Raw genomic sequence first — 11,043 nt, 5'->3', positions numbered from 1 at the left:
GGGCAACTCGTTTCGCGTTAAGGCGGAGTATGGGGTGAGAATGTCAGTGATATGATACTGGAGTTGGGGTGGTAGTCACTGAAATAAAGCCGGTTTTCTTTGCGGCGAGATCTATTTACGAAATTTCAATCAAATGATTGGTTCAAATGGTTCAAATGGCTCTGAGCACTATGGGACTCAACATCTGTGGTCATCAGTCCCCTAGAACTTAGAACTACTTAAACCTAACTAACCTAAGGACATCAGACACCCCCATGCCCGAGGAAGGATTCGAACCTGCGACCGTAGCGGTCACGCCGTTCCAGACTGACGCGCCTAGAACCGCACGGCCACACTGGCCGGCCAATCAAATGATTCAAATGGCTCTGAGCACTATGGGACTTCTGAGGTCATCAGTCCCCTAGAACTCAGAACTACTTAAACCTAACTAACCTCAGGACAGCACACACATCCATGCCCGCGGCAGGATTCGAACTTGCGACAGTAGCGGTAGCGCGGTTCCAGACTGTAGCGCCTAGAACCGCTCGGCCACTCCTGCCGGCTAAATTTCAATCACCAACTTTCTCTTCTGAATGCGTAAATATTTTGTTGACATCCATCTACATAGGGAGAAACGATCACCATAATAAAATAAGAGAAGTCAGAGCTCGAACGGAAAGATTTAGGTGTTCCTTTTTCCCATGCGCCATCCGAGAGTGGAGTGGTAGAGAAGTAGTATGAAAATGGTTCGTTGAACCTTCTGCCAGTGAATTGCAGAGTAACCATGTAGATGCAGATGTAGATGAGTATGTTCTAACAACACGCATGTATTACCGAGATGCTTGGGCAGCTCAAATGGGAATACTTGGAGGGAAGGCTATGGTCTTTTCGAGGAACGTTGTTGAGAAAATTTAGAGTACGCCATTTGAAACTGACTGCAAAACGATTCTGCTGCCGCCAACGTACATTTCGCGTAAGAATGACGAAGATAAAAGGAATCAGGACTCATGCTGACGCATACAGACAGTCGTTTCTAGCTCGCTCTGTTTGCGAGAGGAACAGGAAAGGAAATGACTAGTACAGAGTACCCTCCGCCACATACCATGGCCTGCGGAGTATGCATGTAGATGTAAGAGATGCTGATTTGCTGTCGGTCAATTAGAATTTAAGCTGGCGTCTCCGTGAAGGTCGTACCAGACGTCCCTTCCATCTTGCGGTAAACAAGTCTAATAAAGAGGACGGCGCGCCCTTGACATTGGTTGAGCGAACCTTGCAAAAACTCGCGATCAGCCTGCTGTGACGAACACTGGGGAAGTCCTCCATGTGCAAAACGTGGAAATAGGGGGGGGGGGGGGGGAATAATCTGTGGTGAGGGGAGGGAGGAGGAGGTAGACCTTCTTACTTGGCGAGTCGTCCCAGTTGTGTCACAGACTCCCGTCAGTGGCGGAACGCTTGCCTGACATCGCAAATCACCAGCTGGCTGACTACGACTGTGTGAGTTGACAACTGTTGCCGCAGCCATTGCTTATGATCGTTTAGTACTTTGTAGTATATCTAAAGGGTTGCCATACCTGTTTGATCATATTTAAGTCTATATCCGCTTCTGCGTCAGTACTCCGCAAGTCCATCGTGTGGTGTGTGATGGAGGGAACATTGTCTACCACTGTCGCTCGGCCCGTTTCCCCATACTCACTCGATACCCGTGGATGAAGGCAACACGCGGATTTCATTTTCCTAAATTTCCGCCTGTTTGGTGCAATGCCCAACTGCAGGCTTGTAACACTCCGGTTTAATCTACTTTACTTATCCCGCTCGATCGGGATCTGATAGCAGCCCAAATAGATAATAATTAATGTGACCGTGTACCTAATGGGGCTGGCAATCGGATTGGACTGCTACGGAGATGTTACATTCCATTTTGTCCTTCTCAAATGCTGTAATAAAGAAATGTCTGGTGCCAAGAAGAACGACAACACAGCTTCATTAATCAATGACCTATATTCATCACAAAAACACAAAGTAAGGAGACAGCCACTGCCCTCGTCGTACAGAATTAATAACGGCTAATCTCAGCACAGGCCCTTTAGTTATTCATTATCGTCACACGCAATTTCAATCATTGTAATCCAACACTACAATCCAACACTGCAATCCAACACTGCAATCCAAATGATGCCGGCGCGGTAAACGCGTAATTACAAATATCGGCACAAAAATATCACTGAATCACACTAGTAATTATACTTTTTCACTTTCCCGTATATTCCTAATACAAAGGGGTTAAACCACGGCGATGGCCACTCCCTTTGTCGGTACGGTCTTGCATTCCAGCAACAGACCTCCACCCGGCTCGGCCCACAGCGCGTACCACACTACTGTCTCAACACTCGCTCTCGCTCTCGCAACCCGACACACACTATCGATTGTTTGTCCTGTCGACCTGTGCTGTCGCAAAACTTATAGTAAGGGCCTACGGACCCCTTACAGGCTGTTGACGAAGGGTCCGAGCCTATAGACGGTGTTCGCACGTATGTGAGTGGCTCGAAGACTTCGTAAGTAATAAAGCAGTGGAAAGCAGTACAAAGGCAGGGTTCCTACGAAAGTAACAGAGTAATGTGTCAAACGTTATCTAATTTATTATGAAAGTTGTAGATACATATAAGACATAAATAATTGTGTAGGAGCTATACACGGTGGTCCATTGATCGTGACCTGGGCAAATATCTCACGAAACAAGCGTCAAACGATAAAACTACAAAGAACGAAACTTGTCTAGCTTGGAGGGGGAAACCAGATGGCGCTAGGGTTGGCCCGCTAGATGGAGCTTGTAGTGTTATGTGAGCCTCACTGCCCCCTTTTTTTTTAACTAATCTGTGCCTGATTTTTTTCTGAGAAGCTCAGTAATGTGTGTAAATACCGTAAATGTAAATTTGGCTAAAAAATTACTTGAAGTGAAGTGAAGCGCAGCTGGACAACAACAAACTCTTTAGCGCGCAATCATCGCAACGATAGTAGCTGTGAATCTTTGAGTATGGACTCTAAAAAAAAGACAATTGATTTATTAAAAAAAAGAGAACTGTTAATCTGTATCTTGTAGAAAGAGGACGTGTTGTTAGGCCGTCGCTCAGAACGTGTTGGTACATTTAAAGAAAATTGATATTTTAGTGATAAAACCGAGTAAAGTACGAGTAAGATTTGCCAAACATTTATGTATACAAATTTTCAGAAAGTGAAGAATAGAAATATCTTCCCAGAATGAGATTTTCACTCTGCAGCGGAGTGTGCGCCGATATGAAACTTCCTGGCAGATTAGAACTGTGTGCCCGACCGAGACTCGAACTCGGGACCTTTGCCTTTCGCGGGCAAGTGCTCTACCAACTGAGCTACCGAAGCACGACTCACGCCCGGTACTCACAGCTTTACTTCTGCCAGTACCTCGTCTCCTACCTTCCAAACTTTACAGAAGCTCTCCTGCGAACCTTGCCATTGGTAGAGCACTTGCCCGCGAAAGGCAAAGGTCCCGAGTTTGAGTCTCGGTCGGGCACACAGTTTTAATCTGCCAGGAAGTTAGAAATATCTTGTTTTTGAAAAAGGAGGTGAACTTCATTGTCGTAGCCGTCCATCAAATGGTTCAAATGGCTCTGAGCACTATGGGGCTTAACATCTGAGGTCATCAGTCCCCTAGAACTTAGAACTACTTAAACCTAACTAACCTAAGGACATGACACACATCCATGGCCGAGGCAGGATTCGAACCTGCGACCGTAGCAGTCGCGCGGTTCCGGACTGAAGCGCCTAGAACCGCATGGCCACATCGGCCGGCTGCCGTCTGTCAATCGACAGAATTGTAAGTCTACAAAGTTCACTAAAATACAGGAAAAGAAATTCATTCAATAAGTAACAACCTCTCATAATTTCTTAATTACAGTAACTGACCAATTTTGATGCAGCAGGACGTGTAGTTTGAAGGAAGTTTGTGTGCCAAGCAATCTCCTTTTCTCAAGAAAAGCAGATTGCTGTTTGATCTTATTTACTTACAACAGTGGTCCCTTAGGTATGAATAGCTACGAAAACGTAGGCCCAAAGCTATCCGCAATACGAGCAAGTAACTAACCGAGTCGTATTTTAAACCTTAAAGAACAATAACTTCCTCCAAATTGCAATACGTCAACAACTGGTGCAGAAGCTGATCATTCAAGGAGGCAGCAACCAAAATTCAGGTACCAGTTACTGCTTAAAGTAAAAATCTCAATCAAAAATCTCTCTCTCTCTCTCTCTCTCTCCAGACACATATATAAATATTCATATTATTAAAAAGAAGTCATTTTTATACGCTGCCATAGGTCAAACGGATATCACTTGCGTTTTTTTAGATATGAACCCCCATTTTTTTTACATATTCGTGTAGTACGTAAAGAAATATGAATGTTTTAGTTGGACCACTTTTTTTCGCTTTGTGATAGATGGCACTGTAATAGTCACAAACAGATGGCAAACAATTTTAGACTAACAGTTGGCAACAGGTAGGTTTTTTATACAGAACGTAGTTACGTTTGAACATTTTATTTCATCTACATCTACATGATTACTCTGCAATTCACATTTAAGTGCTTGGCAGACGGTTCATCGAACCACAATCATACTATCTCTCTACCATTCCACTCCCGAACAGCGCGCGGAAAAAACGAACACCTAAACCTTTCTGTTCGAGCTCTGATTTCTCTTATTTTATTTTGATGAGCATTCCTACCTATGTAGGTTGGGCTCAACAAAATATTTTCACATTCGGAAGAGAAAGTTGGTGACTGAAATTTCGTAAATAGATCTCGCCGCGACGAAAAAGTCTTTGCTTTAATGACTTCCGTCCCAACTCGCGTATCATATCTGCCACACTCTCTCCTCTATTAGGTGATAATACAAAACGAGCTGCCCTTTTTTGCACCCTTTCGATGTCCTCCGTCAATCCCACCTGGTAATGATCCCACACCGCGCAGCAATATTCTAACGGAGGACGAACGAGTGTAGTGTAAGCTGTCTCTTCAGAGGACTTGTTGCATCTTCTAAGTGTCCTGCCAATGAAACGCAACCTTTGGCCCGCCTTCCCCACAATATTATCTATGTGGTCTTTCCAACTGAAGTTGTTCGTAATTTTAACACCCAGGTACTTAGTTGAATTGACAGCCTTGAGAATTGTACTATTTATCGAGTAATCGAATTCCAACGGATTTCTTTTGGAACTCATGTGGATCACCTCACACTTTTCGTTATTTAGCGTCAACTGCCACCTACCACAGCATACAGCAATCTTTTCTAAATCGCTTTGCAACTGATACTGGTCTTCGGATGACCTTACTAGATGGTAAATTACAGCATCATCTGCGAACAACCTAAGAGAACTGCTCAGATTGTCACCCAGGTCATTTATAAAGATCAGGAGCAGCAGAGGTCCCAGGACGCTTCCCTGGGGAACACCTGATATCACTTCAGTTTTACTGGATGATTTGCCGTCTATTACTACGAACTGCTACCTTCCTGACAGGAAATCACGAATCCAGTCGCACAACAGAGACGATACCCCATAGGCCCACAGCTTGATTAGAAGTCGCTTGTGAGGAATGGTGTCAAAAGCCTTCCGGAAATCCAGAAACACGGAATCAACTTGAGATCCCCTGTCGATAGCGGCCATTGCTTCGTGCGAATAAAGAGATCTTTCGGTTGTTGCAATGTGATACGTGTACCTTTGTGAACTTATTATTTCTGAGAACGCATGCTGTAACAGCGTGATTACCTGCAAATACCACACTAACGCTATAAATGCTCAAAATGATGTCCGCCAATCTCAATGCATTTGGCAATACGTGTAACGTCATTCCTCTCAAGAGCGAGTAGTTCGACTTCCGTAATGTTCGCACACGCATTGACAATGCGCTGACGCATGTAGTCAGGCGTTGTCGGTGGATCACGATAGCAAATATCCTTCAACTTTCGCCACAGAAAGAAATCCGGGGACGTCAGATCCGGTGAACGTGCGGGTCATGGTATGGTGCTTGGAAGACCAATCTACTTGTCACGAAATATGCTATTCAATACCGCTTCAACCACACGCGAGCTATGCGCCAGACATCCATCATGTTGGAAGTACATCGCCATTCTGTCATGCAGTGTAACATCTTGTAGTAACATCGGTAGAACATTACGTAGCAAATCAGCATACATTGCACCATTTAGATTGCCATTGATAAAACGGGGGCCAATTATCCTTCATCGCCGGCCGGAGTGGCCGAGCGGTTCTAGGCGCTACAGTCTGGAACCGCAGGACCGCTACGGTCGCAGGTTCGATCCTGCCTCGGGCATGGATGTGTGTCATGTCCTTAGGTTAGTTAGGTTTAAGTAGTTCTAGGGGACTGATGACCTCCACTGTTAAGTCCCATACTGCTCAGAGCCTTCCTCCCATAATGCCGCACCATACATTAAGCCGCCAAGGTCGCTGATGTTCCACTTGTCGCAGCCATCGTGGATTTTCCGTTGCCCAATTGTGCATATTATGTCGGTTTACGTTACCGCTGTTGGTGAATGACGCTTCGTCGCTAAATAGAACGCGTGCAAAAAATCTATCATCAGACCGTAGTTTCTCTTGTGCCCAGTGGCAGAACTGTACACGACGTTAAAAGTCGTCGCCATGCAATTCCTGTGGCATAGAAATATGGTACGTGTGCAATCGATGTTGATGTAGCATTCTCAACACCGACGTTTTTGAGATTCCCGATTCTCGCGCAATTTGTCTGCTACTGATGTGCGGAGTAGCCGCGACTGCAGCTAAAACACATACTTGGGCATCATCATTTATTGCAGGTGGTGGTTGACGTTTCACATGTGGCTGAACACTTCCCGTTTCCTTATATAACGTAACTATCCGGTGAACGGTCCGGACACTTGGATGATGTCGTCCAGGTACCGAGCAGCATACATAGCATAAGCCGATGGGCATTTTGATCACAATAGCCATACATCAACCCTATAACGACCTTTTCTGCAATTGGTAAACGGTCCATTTTAACACGGGTAATGTATCACGAAGTAAATACCGTCCGCACTGGCGGAATGTTACGTGATACGACGTACTTCTACGTTTGTGACTATTACAGCGCCATCTATCACAAAGCGGAAAAAGTGGTCCAATGAAAACATTCATATTTCTTTACGTACTACACGAATATGTAATAAAAATGGGGGTTCCTATTTTAAAAAACGTAGTTGATATCCGTTTGACCTATGGCAGCGCCATCTAGCGGGCCAACCATAGCACCATCTGGTTTCCCCCTTCAAGCTAGACGAGTTTCGTTCTTTGTACTTTTTTCGTTTGGTACTTATTTCGTTAGATATTTCGCCCGGTCACTATCAATGGACCATCCTGTATAGTTTGTTTCACAACACGACTAATAAAATAAGTCGTTTGTATGTCCTGGGTGGAAAATTGTATAAAGACACTTATGGTACTGTTGTATTATTGCGCTGTTAGTGAACTGTCCAACCTCCGTCCTTCCTAATTACCTCAAAAATTCTCTCTGGCGTTGCTATTTTAGGGTTTGTGTTTTTGGGTGTGAAACTGTCAGCCCTTCAGTCGTGTCGCTCTTTTCAGCCCACATGAGGCCTCAAATTGCCTTCCGTGGCGATAAACACGCCTTTCAAGTATTTACCATAAGTTTTCCCCGGGGTTCAAATCCGGGCTATATGCAGGCCAGGTCAAGACATCGATACCTTTGTCTGTAAATCAGTTTCTCGTTATTGCGGAAACATGCTCACATACGTTATCTTGTTGAAAATTAGACTTTCGTCACCTAGATCCTCATGCATTCTAAATCAGTTCTGTCTCTATCACCTCAGTGTATATGTTAGAGTTTATTCTTGTGTTCATCCAAACAATGCACGATTTACCTTTAATGGAGAAGACTGCCCAAATCATAACATTTCCACCACGAAATGTTTGCTTATTCTTACCTGCTGATATCTTTTCAGATCATACCAACAATATTTAAATCCATCCAAGCCCTCTATATTAAACGCCCTCTCATCACTGAATGTAAATTTATCTCTCTCTGACATCCATGACGTATGTTTTTCGGCAAACTACAGTCTAGCATGTTTTATGTCTGGGTGTTACAGCAGGTTTCTGCTATGGTGTCTTGAATCCAAGATTTTTTAATGTGACAGAATTTGTCGAATACGTCTGGCAGTTACTGGCAAATGTAAATCGGCAGCAAGTTGAGAAGAATAATGATTTGTGGCGCTTGCTTTGCGCAAAAGTAACCGTTCCAATGCCCATAGTTTCCGTTCTGTCCACGACGTGCACCAAATCTAAAGAAATTATCAATCGCTGTATCTGAACGGTTCAACTTCTAGGAGATTTGACGACTACAGAGTCGCTTTCATTGCTCGACCGTTTTTTGCTTTTTCATAACTGTTTTCCACGTGGCGTTGTCACAGTTGTGGTTTATGTACGCAAAAGGCGCTGTCACTTATGGTGTCTGTCTGCTATCTGCAGTAAAGGCATGTAAGCACACAGTAACACGGCACAAAAATTGGTTCAAATGGCTCTGTGCACTATGTGACTTAACTGCTGAGGTCATCAGTCCCCTAGAACTTAGAACTACTTAAACCTAACTAACCGAAGGACATCACACACATCCATGCCCGAGGCAGGACTCGAACCTGCGACCGTAGCGGTCGCGCGGTTCCAGACTGTAGCGCCTAGAAACGCTGTGCCACGCCGGCCGGCAACACGGCACTGAGCCGTTATACCGAGTTCACCCTCTACCCATTGAACTGTTATATACCGTACTACTGACGTCAAGTGACACATTACACTGAAGAAACTGGTACAGGCTTGCATATACAGAGATACGTAAACAGGCAGAATGCGGTGCTGCTGTCGGCAACGAAAATATGAGACAACAAGTTTCTGGTACAGTTGTTAGATCGATTTCTGAGGTTACAATGGCAGGTTATCAAGAATTAAGTGAGTCTGAACGTGGTGTTATAGTCGGCGCACGAGTGATGGGACACAGCATCTCCGAGGTAGCGCTGAAGGGGGGATTTTCACGTACGACCATTTCACGGTAAAACATGAAATCTTCTATATTTCTGCTGCCGGATAGAGATTCTGCAAGAACGGGACCATCCGCGACTGAAGATAGACGTATCAGGGGTCCCTCATCACTCCAAGTGCACACGCCCAACACAATTACAGCGTCTCCACCATCTTGCACAGTCCCCTGCTGATATGTAGAGCGACTGAAGATTCAGCGTGACGGAAGTGCAACCCTTCCGCAAATTGCTGCAGATTTCAATGCTGAGCCGTCAACAAGTGTCAGCGGGCGAACCACTCAACGAAACTTCGTCGATATGGGCTTTCGGAGCCGAAGGTCCACTGCACGACACAAAGCTGTACGCCTCGGCCGTCAACATCAACATCGGACTGTTGATGACTGTAAACGTATTGTCTTGTCGGACTGGTCTCGTTTCAAATTGTATCGAGCGGATGGGCGTGTACGGGTACGGAGACAACCTCATGAATCCATGGACCCTACATATCAGCAGGGGACTGTGCAATATGGTGGAGACGCTGTAATTGTGTGGGGCGTGAGCGGTTGGAGTGATGAGGGACCCCTGATACGTCTAGATACGACTCTGACAGGTGACACGTACGTAAGCATCCTGTCTGATCACCTGCATCCATTCATATCCATTGTACATTACGGTGGCAATTCCAGCAGGACAATACATCTCCCCACATATCCAGAATTGCTACAGAGGGCTTCAGGAACACTCCTCTGAGTTTAAACACTTCCGCTGGCCACAAAACTTCCCAGACACGAACATTATTGAGCATGTCTGGGATGCCTTGCAACGTGCTGTTCAGAAGAGATCTCCATCCCGTCATACTCTTACGGATTTATGTACAGCCCTGCAGGATTCATGGTGTCAGTTCCCTCCAGCAGTACTTCAGACGTTAGTCGAGTCCATTCCACGTCGTGTTGCGGCTCCTCCGCGAGCTGGAAGAGGCCTACACTATATGTGACTATTTAGTGTATTTTACTCCATTTGTCGGTGTATTGGATTTCATGCTGTTGCATATACGTTGTGCACAACGGTTCCAACCGGAAACATTAATTTTCCCACAGATACCCATACCTTTGTACTGATTTCCACTGCTGTAGAATCCAGCACCTTGTCCCCGACGGCGAGTGTTCATCAGAGACAGCAGTATCGTCAGGAGTGCCCAATGGAAACGTGATAGGACTGTTGCTGTTCTCTACTTACATAAATGATCTGTGACAGTTCGCTGATGATGCTGTGGTGTATGGGAACGTGTAGTTGTTGAGCCACTGCAGGAGGACACAAGATGACAGTGACAGATTGTGTAGTTGGTGTGATAAATGGCAGCTCTGAATATACAAACATATTAGTTAATGCAGATGAACAAGGAAAAAATCCTGTAAAGTTCTGATGCGGCACTAGCGCTGAGCTTCCTCATACAGTCACATCGATTAAATATACAGGCATAACGTTGCAAAGCGACATGGGATATGGAGTGCATTAAAGGACGACAGCAAAGAAATTCAGCTGCGTGCTGCTACATGTATTACCAGTAGGTTCTGTCAATACGCGACTGTTACGGAAATGCTCAATGAACTCAAATGGGAAATCTTGAAGCAAAGACGTCTGTCTGCAAAACGTTGTTAAGAAAGATTAGAGAACTTCCATTTGCACCCGACTGCAGAACCATTCTGCTGCTGTCACCATACATCTCGCCTAAGGACAGCGAAGGCAAGATGAGAGAAATCGTGGCTCCTAAGGTAGCATACAGACATTCATTTTTCCCTTCATCCATTTGCGAGTGGAACAGGAAAAGACATGACTAGTAGTGATAAATGGTTCAAATGGCTCTGAGCACTATGGGACTAAACATCTGTGGTCATCAGTCCCCTAGAACTTAGAACTACTTAATCCTAACTAACCTAAGGACATCACACACATCCATGCCCGAGGCAGGATTCGAACCTG

Source organism: Schistocerca serialis, chromosome 10 (assembly GCF_023864345.2).
Source record: "Schistocerca serialis cubense isolate TAMUIC-IGC-003099 chromosome 10, iqSchSeri2.2, whole genome shotgun sequence".
In the NCBI taxonomy this organism is placed as follows: Eukaryota; Metazoa; Arthropoda; class Insecta; order Orthoptera; family Acrididae; genus Schistocerca; species Schistocerca serialis.
This window is presented reverse-complemented; position numbering follows the sequence as displayed.